This window comes from Vombatus ursinus, unplaced genomic scaffold (assembly GCF_900497805.2).
Source record: "Vombatus ursinus unplaced genomic scaffold, bare-nosed wombat genome assembly UNPS02014810.1, whole genome shotgun sequence".
NCBI classification, from domain to species: domain Eukaryota; kingdom Metazoa; phylum Chordata; class Mammalia; order Diprotodontia; family Vombatidae; genus Vombatus; species Vombatus ursinus.
The window spans coordinates 3,576,648-3,594,557 of NW_020954588.1; positions in this window are offsets into that span (position 1 = coordinate 3,576,648).

Sequence of the window (17,910 nt, forward strand, 5' to 3'; positions counted from 1 at the left end):
AAAGACAATCATAAAATGAATTTGGGGAAGAGGAGTAGGATGTAAGTGCCTACACTCACAGGCCAGTGAGCTGTCTATGACATTCTACCTTGCTGCCTTCCTGAGACTTCCTTCCTTAGGGATCACCCTAAATTCTACAACAAGATGAAACCAAGTTCAAAAAGAAAAAAAAAAGCTAGAATGGCAGTGGGGAGAGAAGGAAAGGAATAAGCATCTATAAAGCACCTACTGGGTGCCAGGCACACAGCCTTGGGAGGTAGGTGCTATTATTATCCTCATTTTTACACATGAGGAAACTGAGGCAGACATTAGTTAAGTGACTCGCCCAGGGTCACACAGCTAGTACGTGTCTGAGGCTGGATTTCAGCTCAGTTCCTTCTGACTCCATATCTAGCGCTCTACTCACTGTGCTACCCAGCCACTTGCCCTGGGCATCCAACATTATACAGGTCTAAATCCTTCACAGTCATTTGCCCAAGATGAAGCATTGGATTCTCTCCCAGGGGCCTCGCTCCTCCTTCCGTGATAGATTTGATGGCTTAATGGATCTCTCCCTTATGTCACTACTCCTCTCTATCCATGACAGCATAATCAATACTTTAATGCTAAAAAACATGCTGAGAAAATAATGGGAACAGGACTCAGTACTTTTGAAGAAAGCTGTTTGTTAGTTTGTACCAAACACACTCTTGCAGTATCCTTTAAAAAAAAAAAGTGAGAGAAAGAAAATAGATCCAAGATCAAAATGAAGCCCACTTTGCAGTAATGTGACCAAAATGCAGGTATGTATTAGCCATAAACGATCACTCTTGAATCATAATATTTTACGGCTAGAAGAGGTGTTAGGCATTATGGAGAGCCACTCGCTTATGGTAAGGATGAGGAAATTGTGGCCTTGGGAATCTATAAAAAGAATTATCCACAGTGACCCATCTATTAAGTGGCAAAGCTAGGATTTGAACAAGGTCAGAATTCAAGTCTATCTATTTTCTAAGCTGCATAGCTTCTAGAGACGTATTTTCATATTGCAAGAGTTTTAAAATCAAAGGAAGTCCACATTCTCATTTTGACATTGAAAACCTTGTTTTCTTTTAACAGGCAACAAACAGTCAGTCAGTTGACAAGCCTTTATTAAGCACTTACTGTTTGCCAGGCACTGTGCTAAGCACTGGAGGCATTCTAGAATGCAGCCTGCTTTGTGGTTAGGTTAGTCAAAATTTCATTTTTATTGAAATAATAATAGCAGGACGGCACAGTAGATGGAGAACTGGCCTTGAAACCAGGAGAATCTGGTATCGTGTTTCTGACTGACATACTGGCTATATGATCCTGGGCTAGTCAACCTCTGCCTCAGTTTCTTTATCTGTAAAAGGGGAATGATAATAATAGCACTCACCTCCCAGTGTTGTTGTGAGGATAAAATGAAATAATATGCCTGTTACACATGTAAAGAAAGGATGTGAAGAAAGGTAAAGAAAGGCAGGAGCCTATCACATAATCAGCTCCCTTGGAATAATTTTGCAGTCACTAGCTTCAGTTTGTACAAGCATGTAGGCGTTTCCTCCTTTTCATTATCCCTGCTTATCAGTAGTCATACCTTATAAATATTTGTCATGCCTTGAAACCAGCAGGCCACAGAAGACGTGAGTTATGTTCCCCCTGCCCACCTCTTTTTCCCTCCTTTTGTCAAATAACCTACAAACTAGCCATTTCACATTTAGAAATGGAAAAGACCTCTTCCAACCAACCCTCCAGCTGAGTCAGGATACAGCTTCCATAGAGATGTTCAAATTATGCTGCAATTGACCTTTCTGAAAAGGACAGGAAACACTGAGAAAGTGCATTTTTGAAGATCAATGATATTTTACATTTAAAGTAACTAAAACACATTGGCTTGTTTTTACTCTCTCCCACCCCCCCCAAAAAAATCCATGTCCTAATTAATAGACCCTATTTAAGAGTCTTACATTTCCTTCCTCTCAATGGGAATTAGATTTGTTTAATTGTCTATGCCTGGCCCTCTCCTTCCACTTTCAAAGAATTAAATTTTGGGCACTCTTTGCCTTGCAAAACCTTTCTAGGATGTTTGCCAGCTCTGGATTAGTGTCTCCCTTGCAGGACCAGGGAAAAGTTCTAGAAGCTGCTCTGTAGCCCTGGTATTGTCAGTGAAAATATATCACAGGACTCTATGTTATGTAAACTTTGCAATCCTCAATGTTGAGCAATAGCCAATGCCTACTGACCACTTGGGCAGCATTAAAGTGGGTGGGTAGATCTTGCATAGGGTTGAACACATGACCAGAGAGAAGGACTCTTGTCTCAGTCTTGAACAGAAGAGGAAAGTCCTTTGACCTGACTTATTTCTACTTTCTAATAGGTCCATTCCAAAGGCCATTTGCTTAGTTGGCTTGTGGGATAATCTACTCTTATCTTAGTGAAGGCTAGGCTGCTGGCAAGAATTGAAAAGCTTTTTATTTTTAAAAAAAATTTTTTTGGATAGCTATTTTTATATAACTAAGATTTCCCCCAGTATTCCTCCTCCAGTTCCTCTCCCAGAGAGTTCTCTCATATAACAGAAAATATTTTTAAAGAAAAAAATAAGAAAATAAAAAATCAGCAGACCTGATTAATGCATTGAAAAAAGTCTGAAAATGTGTACAATGTACCACACCCATAGACCTCACCCCTCTGCAAAGGGGTTGGATGGGAGTTCCTTCCCTATCTCTTATTTGGAGCCATGGAAAAATTTTATTTTGGAGTCTTTGAGTAGAACATTTCAGTATGCCTAAGCAATTATATGCAGACTTTGGAAATTCATTTTTTTTTTTGAAAACTACCTTGCATTTCAAAGTGTGTTTTTCAGAGCCAACAGTGAAAATGTCTTTTTCTTTTCTTTTCTTTTTTTTTCACTCAGTCACCAGCATCTATAATACAGCAAAGGGTGGCTGGGTAAGAACATTGCAGGAAGTATTTCTAAGTACATTTAATTTCTTTAGAAACAAAAATACTTTCTGAAATGCTTGTGCAGATGTGCTCTAAGACAAACCCAATCTGCTGCCATAATATTATTATTGGGTCAGATCCCTTCTTGTAAGTCTAGCAGTCCCAGTTTTCTGGCCAACAGTGCACAGAGGGAATATGTCTTGGTGAGTCAGCCCTTCCCGGCTATGTAATCCACAATCTCTTTGTACCAACCCATGTGGTTAGCATTTAAATTCAAGTGTGCATCCAGTGTGAAAAGTTAATTGCACAGGATGATAGTATTCAAGGTTAATATGTTTTGTTGTCTCAGTGTATTCCCCTGGGCCTGCCATTTCATTAATATTCCATAGAGCATGTATCAATAAAGCTTTTTAAGCTCCTAATCATGTGAGCTAACCATGGCATTCAAAGTTAGACTTGTCATAGGGTAGTCAATGTATAGAGTTATGAGCTATTCCAAAATCAAACAACAAAAATTTTTTTTTCCCCTAGCAATTCAAGAAGCATATATTAAACCTCCACAATGTGCCAAGCACTGTGCTGGATGCTAGAGATACAACAACAAAAATCAAAACAGCCCTTGCCCTACAGGAACTGAGATTCTACTGGTAAGAGTCATATTCTACTTTGAAAACATACACGAAGAAATTTACTCTTATAAGCTTTTTTTTTTTTTGAAGAGGGGAGGTAGTATTTTAAAAACTTTGTCAGAAGTTACTTAGTGCTAACAGCTCTTTATAGCTTTACTTATTTGAAGACAAGACTTTCAGCTAGGGGGAAAAAAAAACAACAAAACTCTCCCAGTCATTCTCTAGAACTCCATCACAAACACAGGAAATGGAGAAGTCTGACGAATTCCACAAAGCATGTATCAAAAATTCCTATGATTTTAGGTTATTAGGTCCAGCATCCAGGCATGACTGGTCATTTTTATTCCCACCCCTTTACTAATGAAATATTGATTATTCCACAGGCCAACCTGGCAAATGCCATTTGGGGTAGTCCACTCCTATCAAAGAGGAGAAATTAGACATTCTGTGTTGATTCAGAATTTATCAAGTGAGGGATTTAGGATCTTTGCTTATACAAAGAAATCAAGGGTCTAATAAATGGTGACCAGCACAATGCTGAGGGGGAGAAGGGGAAGATTAAGAAGTAGGGTGGGTAGGGAAACTTCTCAGGGTGGAGAAGGGCTGTGGTAATGTATTTGTAAAATTGCTTCTGTATCTGATAAATAGATCAGATTTTCTTTTGCTGTTCCCTCCCTTCTCTTACCACTCCTAGATCAAAGCCTTTTTATGATGGAGGGGCTTGCATAGCTCAATGAGGTGTTGCCATGCCTGGTTACCCTAGATAGACAGATCATAGTGGAAAGTTCTGATAAAAGGTGATCCACTGGAGAAGGAAATGGCAAACCACCCAGTACTTTTGCTAAAACAAAAACAAAAACAAAAAAAACCCAACAACCATGGACAGTATTACGACGATAAAAGAGACGACCCTGGAAGACGAGTCCCTGGGTTGGAAGGTGTCCGACATGCCGCGGAGGAAGAGTATAGAGGACAGCTACAAGTCGCTCCAGTACTAATGCTGTGTCTGGGCCAAAGTCAAAAGGAAATATTGCATAAGATCCTGGAATGTAAGATCTGTGAACCAAGGTAAGGTAGATGTGGTCAAACAAGAGATTAAATATCCACATCCTGGGTGTTAGTGAACTGAAATGAATTGGAATGGGTAAATTTAGTTCAGATGATCACTACATATACTACAGTGGGCAAGAATCCCTTACAAGAAATGGAGTAGGCCTCATTGTCACTAAAAGGGTAAGAAAAACAGCAATGGGGTAAATCTCAAAGATGACAGAATGATACTTGGGTGAATCTGAGGGAAACTGTTCAACATCACAAGTCAATACTCCAACCACTGATGCCAAAAAAGGCCAAAGTTGATCAGTTCTGCGAAGACTTACTACATTATCTAGAAATAACGCCAACAAAAAAGATTTCACATTCATCAAAGGGGATTGGAATGTCAAAATAGGAAATCCAAAGATAATTGGAATACCAGGCAAGCTTGGCCTTGGAGTACAAAATGAAGCAGGGTAGAGACTAACAGAATTTTGTCAAGATTGGTCATAGCAAACACTCTTTTTTCAATAACCCAAAAGGCAGCTCTACACATGGACATCACCAGATGGTCATTGTAATCAGACAGGGGGCAGCTAGGTGGTGCAGTGGATGAAGCACCAGCGCTGAAGTCAGGAGCACCTGAGTTCAAATCTGACCTCAGACTAAACAATTGACACTTACTAGCTGTGTGACCCTGGGCAAGTCACTTAACCCCAATTGCCTAAGGGAAAAAAAAAGAAATTACAATATTGTAATTAGATCGATCATACACTTTGCATTCAAAGGTGGAGGAGCTCTATAAAGTCAGTTAAAACAAGACCTGGAGCTGACTGTGGCTCAGTTCATGAGCTTCTCATCGCAAAATTCAGACTTAAATTGAAGAAAGTTGGGAAACTCAGTCCATATATGTAGGGCCTAAATAACATCCATTATGAATATGAAGTGGAAGTGGTGAATAGCTTTAAGGGAATAGATTTAGTAGATAGAATACCTGAAGCACTATGGACAGAGGTTCACAGTACTGTACAAGAGGCAGTAACAAAAAACATCCCAAAGAGAAAGAAGAGCAGGGAAGAAAAATGGCTGTCTGATGAGGCTTCACAAACATCTCAGAAAAGAAGGAAAGGGAAAGGGAAAAGGAGAAAGGGAGAGATATACCCACCTGAATGCAGAATTCCAGACAATAGCAAGGAGAGATAAGAAGGTTTTCTTAAATCAGCAATGCAAAGAAATTAAAGAAAACAACAGAATGGGAAAGACAGGAGATCTCTTCAAGAAAATTAGAGATAGCAAGGGACGGTCTCATGCAAAAACGGGCATGATAAAAGACAAAAAAATGGTAGGGATTTAGCAGAAGTAGAAGAGATTAAGAAAAAGTGGCTAGAATATACAAAAGAATTATACAAGAAAGATTTTAACATCACTGATAACCTGATGGGGTGGTTATTGATCTAAAGCCAGACATCCTAAAGAATGAAGTCAAGTGGGCCTTAGAAAGCATTGCTAACAATAAGGCCAGTGGAGATGATGTAATTCCAGCTAAGCTATTTAAAATCCTAAAAAATGATGTTGTTAAAGTACTGCATTCAGTATGCCAACAAATTTGAAAAACCCTACAGTGGACAATGGATTGGAAAAGATAAATTTATGTCCTAATCCTAAAGAAGGGCTATGCCCAAGAATGTTCAAATTACCAAGTAATTGCATTCATTTCACTCACCAGCAAGGTTATGGTTAAGATTCTACAAGCTAGGCTTCCGCAATATGTGCACTGAGAATTACCAGAAAAACAGGCTCGTTTTCAGAGGCAGAGAAGTAGAGACCAAATTGCCAACATTTCACTGGATTATGGAGAAAACAAGGGAGTTCCAGAAAAATATCTACTTTTGCTTCTTTGACTACACTAAAGCCTTTGATTGTATGGATCATAACAAAATGTGGAAAGTCCTCAAAGAGATGGGAGTACCAGATCATCTTACTTGTCTCCTGAAGAAACCTGTGTGTGTGGGGGTCAAGAAGCAATAGTTAGATCCAAACATGCAACACCTAAAACAAGGCTGTATATTTTCACCTTATTCAACTTATATGCAGAGTACATCATGTGAAATGTCAGGTTAGATGAATAAAAAGCCAGAATTAAGGTCGTTAGGAGAAATATCAGCAATTTCAAATATGCAGATGTACCACTCTGATGGTGGAAAGTGAAGAACAATTAAGAAGCCCCTTGATGAGGGTGAAAGAAGAGACTATAAAAGCTGGCTTGAAGCTTAACATAAAAAAAAAAAAAGTTTATGGAAACCCGTCCCATCACTTCCTGGCAAAAAGAGGGAGAAGAATTGGAAGCAGTGTCAGACTTTATATTCTTGGGCCCAAAGATCACTGCAGTTGGTGACTGCAGCCACAAAATTTAAAGATATTTGCTCCTTGGAAAGAAGGCTATGGCAATTCTGGACAGCATACTAAAAAGGAGAGACATGACCTTGCTAATAAAGGTCTGTATAGTCAAAGCTAGGATTTTTCTAGTAGCAGTGAGAGCTAGACTATAAGGAGAGTTGGGTGTTGTTGAATTGACACTTGAATTGTGGTGTGGAGAAGATTTTTGAGAGTCCCTTGGACAGCAAGAGGTCAAATCAGTCAATCCTTAAAGAAATTAATTCAGGCTATCCAGGGGTGGGGAATCTGTGGCCTCGAGGCCACATGAGGTCCTCTACGTCCTCAAGTGTGACCCTTTGACTGAATCCAGACTTCACAGAATCTTTTCATGGGATTTGTTCTGTGAGGTTCAGGTTCAGTCAAAGGGCCACACTTGAGGACCTAGAGGGCCACATGTGGCCTCGAAGCTGCAGGTTCCCCACACTTGGGATATTCACAGGAAGGTCAAATACTGAAGCTGAAGCTTAAATATTTTGGTTATATAGTGAGAAGACAAGACTCATTGGAAAAGGCCCCGATGTTGGGAAGGATTGAAGGCAGAAGTAGAAAGGGATGGCAGAGGATGAAATGGATAGGTAGTGTTATGGAAGTAATGAACATGAGCTTGGACAGACTTTGGGAGATTCCAAAATGTAGATACTATGCTCCATCCTACACATTTAGTTGGACTAGATATCATTAGGGTCTTTTCCAACTCGGAAATCTGGGGATTCTGTGAAATGGCTAACAGCTATTGTCCACCTTCACCAAAGGCAAAAACAATAGGTGGCCAAAGTTGAAGAATGAAGGCATTATGTTCGATACAATCTTTAATTGAATGCTTATTTTAGACGCTGGGAGAAGATCTTTAAAAATACAACTAAGTCTCATCTTTCTCTGGTATTTTGATGTAAACATATATGAAGGAAGGAGAATTGGTTTGATAACTTTCCAAGGTTTCTTTTTGGTATCTGATTCTATATATCTGTAATTTTAAATCATCTATTTTACTTGACACAGAAGCCTAGGGAACTTTTACCCCCTAGAGCATCAACATCTACATTTTCTAATAACTCATTCCTGTAGTCACTAATGATTTCATTCTCTAGCATAGGAAATAGTTGAGTATTTTTGGTTCTTATGTGTTTACATACTCTGTGCAATCTGTTCCTGGGCAAATTTCATGTTCATCTTTGATTGTTGTTGTCCATAAGGTCTGATTTCATGATGCTTATATTCTTTTCTTTCTTAACATCCCAACTCAACACACCATGAATACTAGGTGCTGGGGATACAAAAACAACAATGAACATAATTCCTGCCATCCAAGCTCTTACATTCTACCTGGGAGGGAGGGAATGATAAGATGTTTATACATAAATAAATGGAAGATAAATGGAAGAAGGAGAGAGAACCAATAATTATGAGGATCAGAAAAAGCTTTGCATTGGAGTTGGCACCTGAACTGAGCCCCAAAGGAAACTAAGAAATCTGAAGAGACCAAGGTGAGGATGTACATTCCAGGCATAGGGGACAGCTTGTATAAAGAAGGAATCTGTTACTTACCAAGGCAGCCTATTCCATGTTTGGACAAGAAATCTCACCTAAATTTGCCTTTTTGCACTCTTTAGACTTGGAGTTCAAGAGGACCTTAAAGGTCATCAGGTCTGACTCTTATTTTACAGACAAGGAAACTGAGGCCAAGAGAAACGACTTGGTCAGTGTTACATGGGTAGTGAGAGAAGTGGGATTTCAACTTGCATCCTTAGATTCCAAATCCATTGCCCTATCCACTGTACTAAGGTGCCTCTTTTGAACACAGTTTTCATGTTCCCTCCTGGGCCTTCTCTTCTGCAGGCTAAACATCCTCAAGACCTTCATTTGATCGTCATATGTCATGGACTCAAGGCCTTTCACCATCTTAGTTGCCTATCTCTGGACACTCTTCAGCTTATCAATGTTCTTCCTGAAACATGGTCCCCAGAACTGAAAACAATCTTTTAAGATTTACTGTCAGCTCACTTATCCTTCACAGTCCCCAAGGAGACAAACAGCAGCATAGACTAACAATGCAAACATTTTTGCTCAAGCCTCTGTAATGAAAGTGTCTTCATTGGTTCAGCCCTTTGGGCTTGAATTTCTTCATCTGCAAAACAAGGGGACAGAGCTATGATCACTAAGGTCCCTTCTAGCATTAATATTCCATGATTTTCTATAGAAGATCCCAACACAAAGACACTAATCTTTAAGTTAGTTAATAGGTTAATAGTATAATACATTATCTAACTGTACCTCTCCCCTGCCTTGCTAAATAGCCTCCCAGAGAGTTCTTCTGCTCCTTTTGCTGATGACAAGCATACATAGAGGCTGGAAGGTGGGACCCCAAGTGCCCAACCTCAAATGTCAACTTGTGGGAGAAGGGCTGTGCTTCTGCAGGAGGATGACAAAAGAAGACTCCAGATGAGAACTGTACAGGAAAGCAAAGGTCTGAATCATAAAAATGGCCTTAAGGGCACTGATGACCGTAAGTAATGAGATAGAGTATTCTTGAAGATTTTGTCTTTTGTGGATGGAGTAGAATTTGACCTCTTTAAAATTTTTAAAAATTAAAATAGATTTTATTTTGTTTTTATATCATCTAGATCTACTCCGTCCCAAAAGGTCATTTCTTATAATGAAGATTTTTAAAGATTTATCAAAACCAATAAATACACCAAAAACCTGACGTTCTATGCAATGTCCCATGCTCAGGGCCCACCTCCCCCCCATTGTCTTCTCATAACTCTTCTTTGAGGACAAGCTTATTCTTTATAATTTCACAATATTCATCTTCAGTTGCTTTGTGGTAGTTGTTCTTTCCATTTCCATTGTTGTAGTCATTGGGTATATTGTTTTCCTGGCTCTGCTTACTTCACTTTGCATCAGTTCATGTATGTCTTTCCATGCTTCTTTACTTTCTTTACATCCATCATTTCTTACAGAGTAGTAATATTCCATTGCATTCATGGTCTACAATTTGTTAAGCCATTCCCCAATCATTTGACATTTACCTTGTTTCCAGTTCTTTGCAACCTCAAAAAATGCAGCTATAAATGCACTTTCTTTTTGTCAGTGACTACCCTGAACTTCATGGCTACCGGTGGAATCTCTGGATCAAAGAGTATAGACTTTTTTAGTCACATTATTTGTAGAATTCTAAATTGCTTTCCAGAATGGTTATATCAATTCATAGCTCCACCAACCATACATGAGTGTGCCTATCATTCTATAATCCTTCCAATAGTGACTATTCCCATTTTTTTCATCTTTGCAAATTTTCCAGGTATTAGGTGAAACATTAGGGTTATTTTGATGGCAGATGCTACTTTTCATGGATATCAATCATTCTGAAGATAAGATATTATGGTATAGTGGAAAGAGTGCTAGACTTGGAGTCAGGAACTTCAAAGCTAAAATTTGATATTTACCAATTATGTGATAGATTTAACATTGCTGATGCTCAAGGAACCTTCTTAGACTTCTCTACTAAATCATAAATGACTGGGAGTAGCAGAGGAAATCACAGCTCCTTGACATAATTAACTGTAGCAGGGACAAATTTGGATGCAAACAATTCTCTATGTTCCTGATAAGGGGGACCAAACTTTCTATGATATTTTTCAAATTATCTTTCTCCCTGAGCTTCAAAAATAAGTATATACATGTGTGTTAGTGAGAATATGCTACGATGGAAAAAGTGATAGATTTGGAGTTGGAGGGTGTGTGGGTTTGACTTCTGGCTCTGTCATAATCTCTGTGACCTTGGATGAATCACATAAACTCTTCAGGCCTCAGTTCCTTCCTTTGTAAAGTGGGAGGGTTGTTGTGAATGACTTTCAAGGTCCTTTCCAGTTCCAAATCTATGCTCATAAGTCTCATGTTTAATGGTGTTTGTGCTGAGGCTTCCTTTGTTTGGCTGAGATGAAGCCACCACTTCCCTCCTCTCCCACCCCTTTTCCCCCACCTCCACACACTTTATGAGTTTAAACTTCAGGTCCCACCAGGCTAACTAGGTCTAGTTTCGAAATATCTAAGGGGTTGGTGGCCTCCAGAGGAGGCTACCAGGGAAGAACTAAAATGGTACCATCTGTCTGCCTGGCCTTTTCTGCTGTCATTTAGGGCAGAGATAAAAGGCTCCATGAAGTGGAGCTGCAACAGAAAATGTCTGACTTGTAATTGGATGATGACTCCATTTTGGTGAGCAATCAGTGCCTGATTGTTGCATTGGACAATTGGGCAATTGGGCAATGGAATTGGGCAATGGACAGAGGAATTATTGGTACAGCGCTCAGCTTTCCCCTAGTTTCCCCTAGTTCTACAACAAGACACTACCTGGCTGATTGTTGACAGCCAGGGAGGAATTTAAAATGAAGGAGAGGATGTTTCCCAAAAGCTCTAGCTTAAATTTTTTTCCCCCCTAATTTTCCTTTGAATAGAATAAGTACAGCAGGGGTCTATTTTGCCTTTAAAACTCTAGCAAGCCCCCCTTGATTTTTCTTTTCTGAGAACTAGACAAGATTTTCTTCACAGCTAGCCTATTACCTTTTAAGTAGATGAGGATTTCATTCTCTTTTCAGTAATTGGAAAAAATTCGAGTTCTATTTCAAGAAACTTGAATGGGACATTTTCTCTTTCATGCAGTTTCCTATTTACTATGGTGTGCACTCACTCTATGATACCGAGGCTTGTCACAGGAGGTGTTTCCATTCCACAGTGTCTGCTTTCTGGCAGATGGCACTGAAGTGGAAATACCCTACTGAATGAATGGAGGAGGCCGGTTTTGGGGCTTCCTTGTTAGAACCCTTTGCTGATAACTGCTGATGGAGCTTTAGAATTTCTCTGCTTTTAGCCCATATTTACTGAGCATCTACTCTGCATCTACAAATGCCTGTATCAGGTACGGTAGAGGAAACAGAAGTTTACACGTAACCCTGTTTTCAAATCTATTTGGGGAGGCAAAATTGACCTATATGAAACAACTTGAGAAGAATTAGTTGAAGCTTCTTTGTTGTGGTTTTTCTCTGAACTCCAGAAGTGCCTCTCTGATCCACTGATAACTCAAGCCTCCATTCAATCCAGTGGACTCCCAAGGAACAAAGGGAGAGTTTATTGAGTGCCTATTCTGTTTCTAGCTCTGTGTTAGGAGCTGAGGATACAGATATTTACATGGGTCCCCATTGTGAAATTTAGCATGGGAGACAAAATCGACATATATGAAACAAAATGAGAAACATTAGTTCAGCCTCCAGCAAGACAGGGAGCAAGCCTTCAGCTGATCCACAGCAATGGAATAGGGTTCTTTTTCTTAGCATCGGTGGCTAGTTTACCACTTATGAGTATCATAGTGTCAGCATCTAGAATAAGAGTTCTTAACTTTGGGTCTTAAAATAAGGGTTCTTAACTTGGGGTCTGTAAACTTGTTTTTAAAACATTTTTGATAACTATTTCAATGTCATTGGCTTCCTTTTGATTTTATGGATTTTATGCATTTAAAAATTTCATTCTGAGCACAGTCCCTAGGCTTTGTCAGATGGCCGGAGGGTACTCTGAGACAAGAAAAAAAAGAAAGGTTAAGAATCCTTACTCTAGAATATATGTTTCTTGAAGTTTACAGTCTCTATGTGTGCCATGCACATCTCAGTGAACAATTTCTTATAGCCTGCAGTAACCACTTTTGTTTCCAGGAAGTATGCACTGACTGTTTTCTCACTGTCCTTTCCCCATTCTTATTTTTTTTTTCTTTTTGTCTCAGTGCTTCTTGCAAATTAAAAAAACAAAAAAAGGTGACCTGGAAGCAAAGTTCAAAATATTCAAACCAGAATGAGACTATCAAAAGGGTAAAAAAATTATTTTTAAAAAAGTCATCTTTTTTTTTTTTTTGCAAAACTTTACATGCTAAGCCTTGGGACATTAATTATTCACTATGTGAAATCTGCTATAGAGTTTAGAAATGAGCAGCTTGGGCTAGTTAACGATGCTAATATTGCTCTCTTTTGTACTACCTGAACTGCTCATAAAAATTAACATTGGTTTGTTGGCCAAGAGCCTAAAGAAGTCATGCTGTGGTCAGGAAAGAATGTTAATAAAAAGGGAAAATGCAGCCCACAGTTTTATTACTCTCATTCCATAGGTTGCTGGTGCTTATTGTCAGCAGATGTATTATTATTATCAATCTAACTAAAGTTAACTTTAGACATCATGAGGTCTGAAGTGAAGATTGATTAGAAGAGTCCTGAGGGTGGAGAATGGAGTTCCTCTGACCTTCAAACCCTTAGCTTCTTCTGACTGTGATGGAGTCCAGGTATTGAGGGAAAGTATATTTAGTTCATAGAAAGAGGAAGAAAAGGTAATAGGAGTAGAGAAAAGTGGGCTTGTTATGGCCTGAGGAAAGAAGGGAGTTTCAATGTTAGGTCAGAAGAAGGACCATTCATTTCCACTCAGTTTCAAACATGCAAGTTTATCAGTGGAATGATTCAACTCCCCAACACAGATCTCAGTCACGTCTTCCCCCTTCACCTCAATGAGTACTCTTCATGAGTTGTTGTGGCCCAAATAATGACTGGTCTTTTCTTTGTCAACGACCTTCTTTGTATTTGGCTAGTCCTTGGACCAGTATAGCTATAGTTGTAGCGGGACCCTTACCTAACACTGAAACTATTTGTAAAGTATGAAGAATAATGCCTGGCATATAGTAGGTGCTTAATAAATGCTTGTTTCCTTCCTTCCAGATGAAAAAGCATTTAGTAAATGTTTATTGATTGCTTGATTGGCAGAACCTGTCAGAGCTTTTGCTCCACTGGCTTATACTTCAAGAACTCAGGGTTTCCTCCACGACATGATTTAGCATCTGAGGAAGACTTCAGAAAAGTCTCCATTACCCCTCCTTCCATTCTGTGTTGGAAGAAAGAGCTGGTGACCACCTACCAGCAGAATCTCAGGTTCTATTCTCATTCTCTTCATTATATTTCCCTTCCCTGAATTAAAATAATTTGCACTGAAGTATGACCAAAGAATTGCTCCTTTCAGTCAGTGTGGGTGGGGTTAGTCAGGGATGAGTTGGCAACTAGTTCCCTAGGGCCTCAGCAAAGATCAGTCTGCATCATTCTGCAAGCAAGAAGGCAGGCCCTATTGAGGAAGTGAAACCTTAGGAGACCTATTTGAATTTGTAGAGGTCTTAGACCTTTGCCACTGCTGGTCTGATGTCAAAGTCTGCATGTTGCATCACAAGCTGTTATTTTTAAGCCATGCATGCATGGGCCTAAGTGTTTAACAAAGAAGCTGGTAAGCCAGGAGGCAAACAGATTTTAAAAAGTTAAGCACCCTAGGTTAATTAACATCTAACCCCATATCACTGAGGAGAAGTTGTACTATCCCTTCAATTCTACCTAAAATTTCACAGTCCTTTTATACTTCTGACATGTTCACCTCCCGTGGAAATCAGTCACAGAACATCAATGTTGGAAGAGTGGTTAGTGTTCCCTTATTTCAATGTTTACATGATAAAGGATCCCCTCTACAGCATTCCTGGCAAAAACTTGTCTAGCCTTTGCTTGAGGACCTCAAGTGAGATGGAACTCCCGAGTTTTCAAAGTAGTTGGTTCCATTTTTTGGGTAGCTCTAATTGTTAGAAAGTCTTTTCTTTTATCAAGTCTAAACCCGCCGCTTTGCAGCTCCTACCAGATGTTCCTAGACCTGTTCTCTGGGGTCAAAAAGAATGAGTCTACTTCGCCTGTCATGGAACAGCCTTTCAAATACTTAGAATGATGGGTTCACAAATCTGGCGCTCAAAGGGACCTCAGCATCTGTTGGTTTGATCTCTTCATTTTGCAGATGAGAATCCTTGGGCCCAGGGAGCCTGAGTATCTTAAAGACAGTCATTATTCTTTCCTATGTTCCTTTTTTCCTAGTTAAATTTCAAATTATCTTCATACGACGTGGACTGAAGCCCCTTTACCATACTGATCATTTTCTTATCCGTGTCTTTTCTAAAATGTGATACTCAAAAGTGAACATCATAACTCAGATGTATTCTGACAGGCAGTACATAGTAGGACTCCTGCATTCAAATTGCTGGATGCTATGCTGCTCTTAATTCAACCTAAGTCTACATTAGTTTTCTTGGTTTCTGCATTAGACTGTTGATTTATGTTGAACTTTCCTTTAGCCATCTGGGATCCCAGGTGTTCTGCTGTTGAACCAGGCTTCCCCTATCCTATACTTGTGAAATTGACCTTTTGAATCTATGGGATTTTTATATTTACCTCTATTAAATCTCATCCTATTAGATTCAGCCCAATGTTCTTTTCATTTAGCAATAATAATAGCTAGCATTTATACCACACTTTTAGATTTGCAGAGTGATTTACAAATATTAACTCACTTGATCCTCTCAGTACTAGGAGCTAGGTGCTGTTATTATCTCCATTTTACAGATGAGGAAACCAAGGCAGATAGACGTGAAGTGGTTTGCCCAGAGTCATATAGGTAATAGGGGCATGAGGCAAGATTAGAATTTAGTTCTCTTTGACTCAAGTCCAGTTTTTTATCCACTGCACCATCTACCTAGCTGCCTCACATTTAAGATCTTTGTGAATCCTAAATCTATCAACTGAGGTGCTAGCTATTTCTCTCAGCTTTATGTCATCTGAAAACCTGATAAGCTTGCCATCCAAGTCATTGATAAAAATGCAGCAGGGCCAAGAACAGAATCCTGGGATGCTCCATGGGAAATCTCCTTCCAAGGGGATACGGGACCATTGATGATTAGCCAGTTGTGAGCAAACCTAACTGCACTACTGTCTATGCTACATCTCTCCTTTCCCACAGTACTAACATGAGAAAATTTGTTAAATGCTTTGCTAAAATCTGGCTTACTGAGATCTACCGTATTCCTCTCATCTACCAATTGAGTTATTCTGTCAAAAAAAGCAAGTAAGGCTAGGCTGGCCTGTATCCATCCCATGTGTGGAGTCAATATAGTATTCCCTTTGTGGTTAATGAAATAGGCATTTGTCTTGAAATCAGTTGGTGATTCAACAAGCATTGATTAAACATTTCCTATGAGCCAGGCTCTGTGATAGGCACTGGGGATACAAAGCAAGGGAAAAATAAAGTCCCCACTCTCACATGCTAAAGAGAGTACCAACACACAAATAATTAGACACATACGAGATATATACATAGAAGGTAATCTGAGAGGGAATGCACTCACAGGGGAAGGGAGAGGAGCAAATAGACTGGGAAGGGTGTCCTGGAGAAGGTGGGATTTGAGATGAATCTTGAAGGAAGCCAGAGAGACAGGGAGGCAGAGATGAGGAGGGAAGAGTGCTTAAGGCATGGGAGCTATCACAGTGCAAATGCGCAGTCTGGATATGGAATGTCCTGCGTGAGAAAGAGATGAGGAAACTGAATGGCAGAGTGACTTGCCCTACGTCACACAGGCACCTAGGTGTCATATTTCAACTCTGTGGTTTCAAAACACCTTCCTTTCTCCCTCTTTGCCACAAAAAAAAAAACAAAACCCCAAACCCTAAACAACTGTTTGCAGCTGTTGTAAGCCCTGGTGGCTTGTCTTAAAGATTTGCCACATTCTATTTTGTATCATGGTCACTTGTGAAGGTGTCCACTCATCTTCTCTTGAAGGCAGGCAATATCTTTTTCATCTTTGCCTCTCTGGTAGTCTCCAGCACAATGTTTTGCACATAGAACACACTTACAAAGGTTTGAATTGGGATCTTTTTGGGTTAATCTGTGGGTGGAGATGTCTGTGTGCCAGTTACCTGGGTAAGCTCCATGAGTAGTTGAATCCCTAGGTAGAATTAAATTCCTCACCTTGACCTATTACAAGTTTTTCTTTTTCTTTTCAACTAAAGGTGACATTTTGGTGTAGTAACGCATTTGGTCAATCATTTCCACCAGGAGCCTGGGGCTTCAACTTCAGTGAACATTTATTAAGCACTTTTTGTATACAGAACATTGTCCTAGGAGTTGGTTGGTGGGAAGGCCCACTATGATTAAATAAGGCCCAGCCCCAATGTGGAGCCTCCAATCTACATCTGGAGTGCTAGATGAAAGCTATCTTTTAGTATCTAGAGGACTTTTTTGTAGAAGAAATAGTGCATTTGCTTTGGCTGGCCCCATGGGATAGAGATTGGAGCAAAGACTGACTTTAGTTTAAAAAAAGAAACAACTTCCTAACATTTATAGTTGCAGAAAAACAGAATAGATTGCTTTGGGAGGTAATGAGTTTCTGATCTTTGGGATGTATTTAAGCAAAGGCTGGATATGAACTTGTCAGGTAAGTTCAGGGGTTGTAGAGGGGTTTTCTATTCAGAAACTCCTATTCCTTATTCAGATTGGATGAGACAGCTGACCTCAGGTTCCTTCAAAATCTGAAATGCTATGACAGATGGCAAGTGCATAAGAGAGGTGCAAACCGGATGCTGTGTGAGGTCTATCTGATTGATGGAGGACCAAGAAAGGTTTCCACGAAGATATTGCATTTGAGCCTGGCCGTAAAGGACCTGGAGAGTCACAACAGGTGGAGAATGTGGCAGGGGAGGCACTCTAGTCACAGGGAAAGCATTAGAAAAGGCATGAAAAAAGGAAATCATAAGGTAAGGCAAAGCTGAAAAGATAAGGTGATTCCAATTTGTCAGGGGCCTCAAATGCCAGGCTGAGTTTAAACCATATCCAGGAGCCAAGAGTAAACCAATGAGACGTCAGATCTACGCAGTAAAAAGGAGATTAATTTGGCAGTAATTAAAAGACAGCAGTAGAGGAGGAAGGAATGAAGGGGGAAGAGAATCAGCATTTAAATCACTTGCTAGGCACTGGGCTAAGAGCTTAG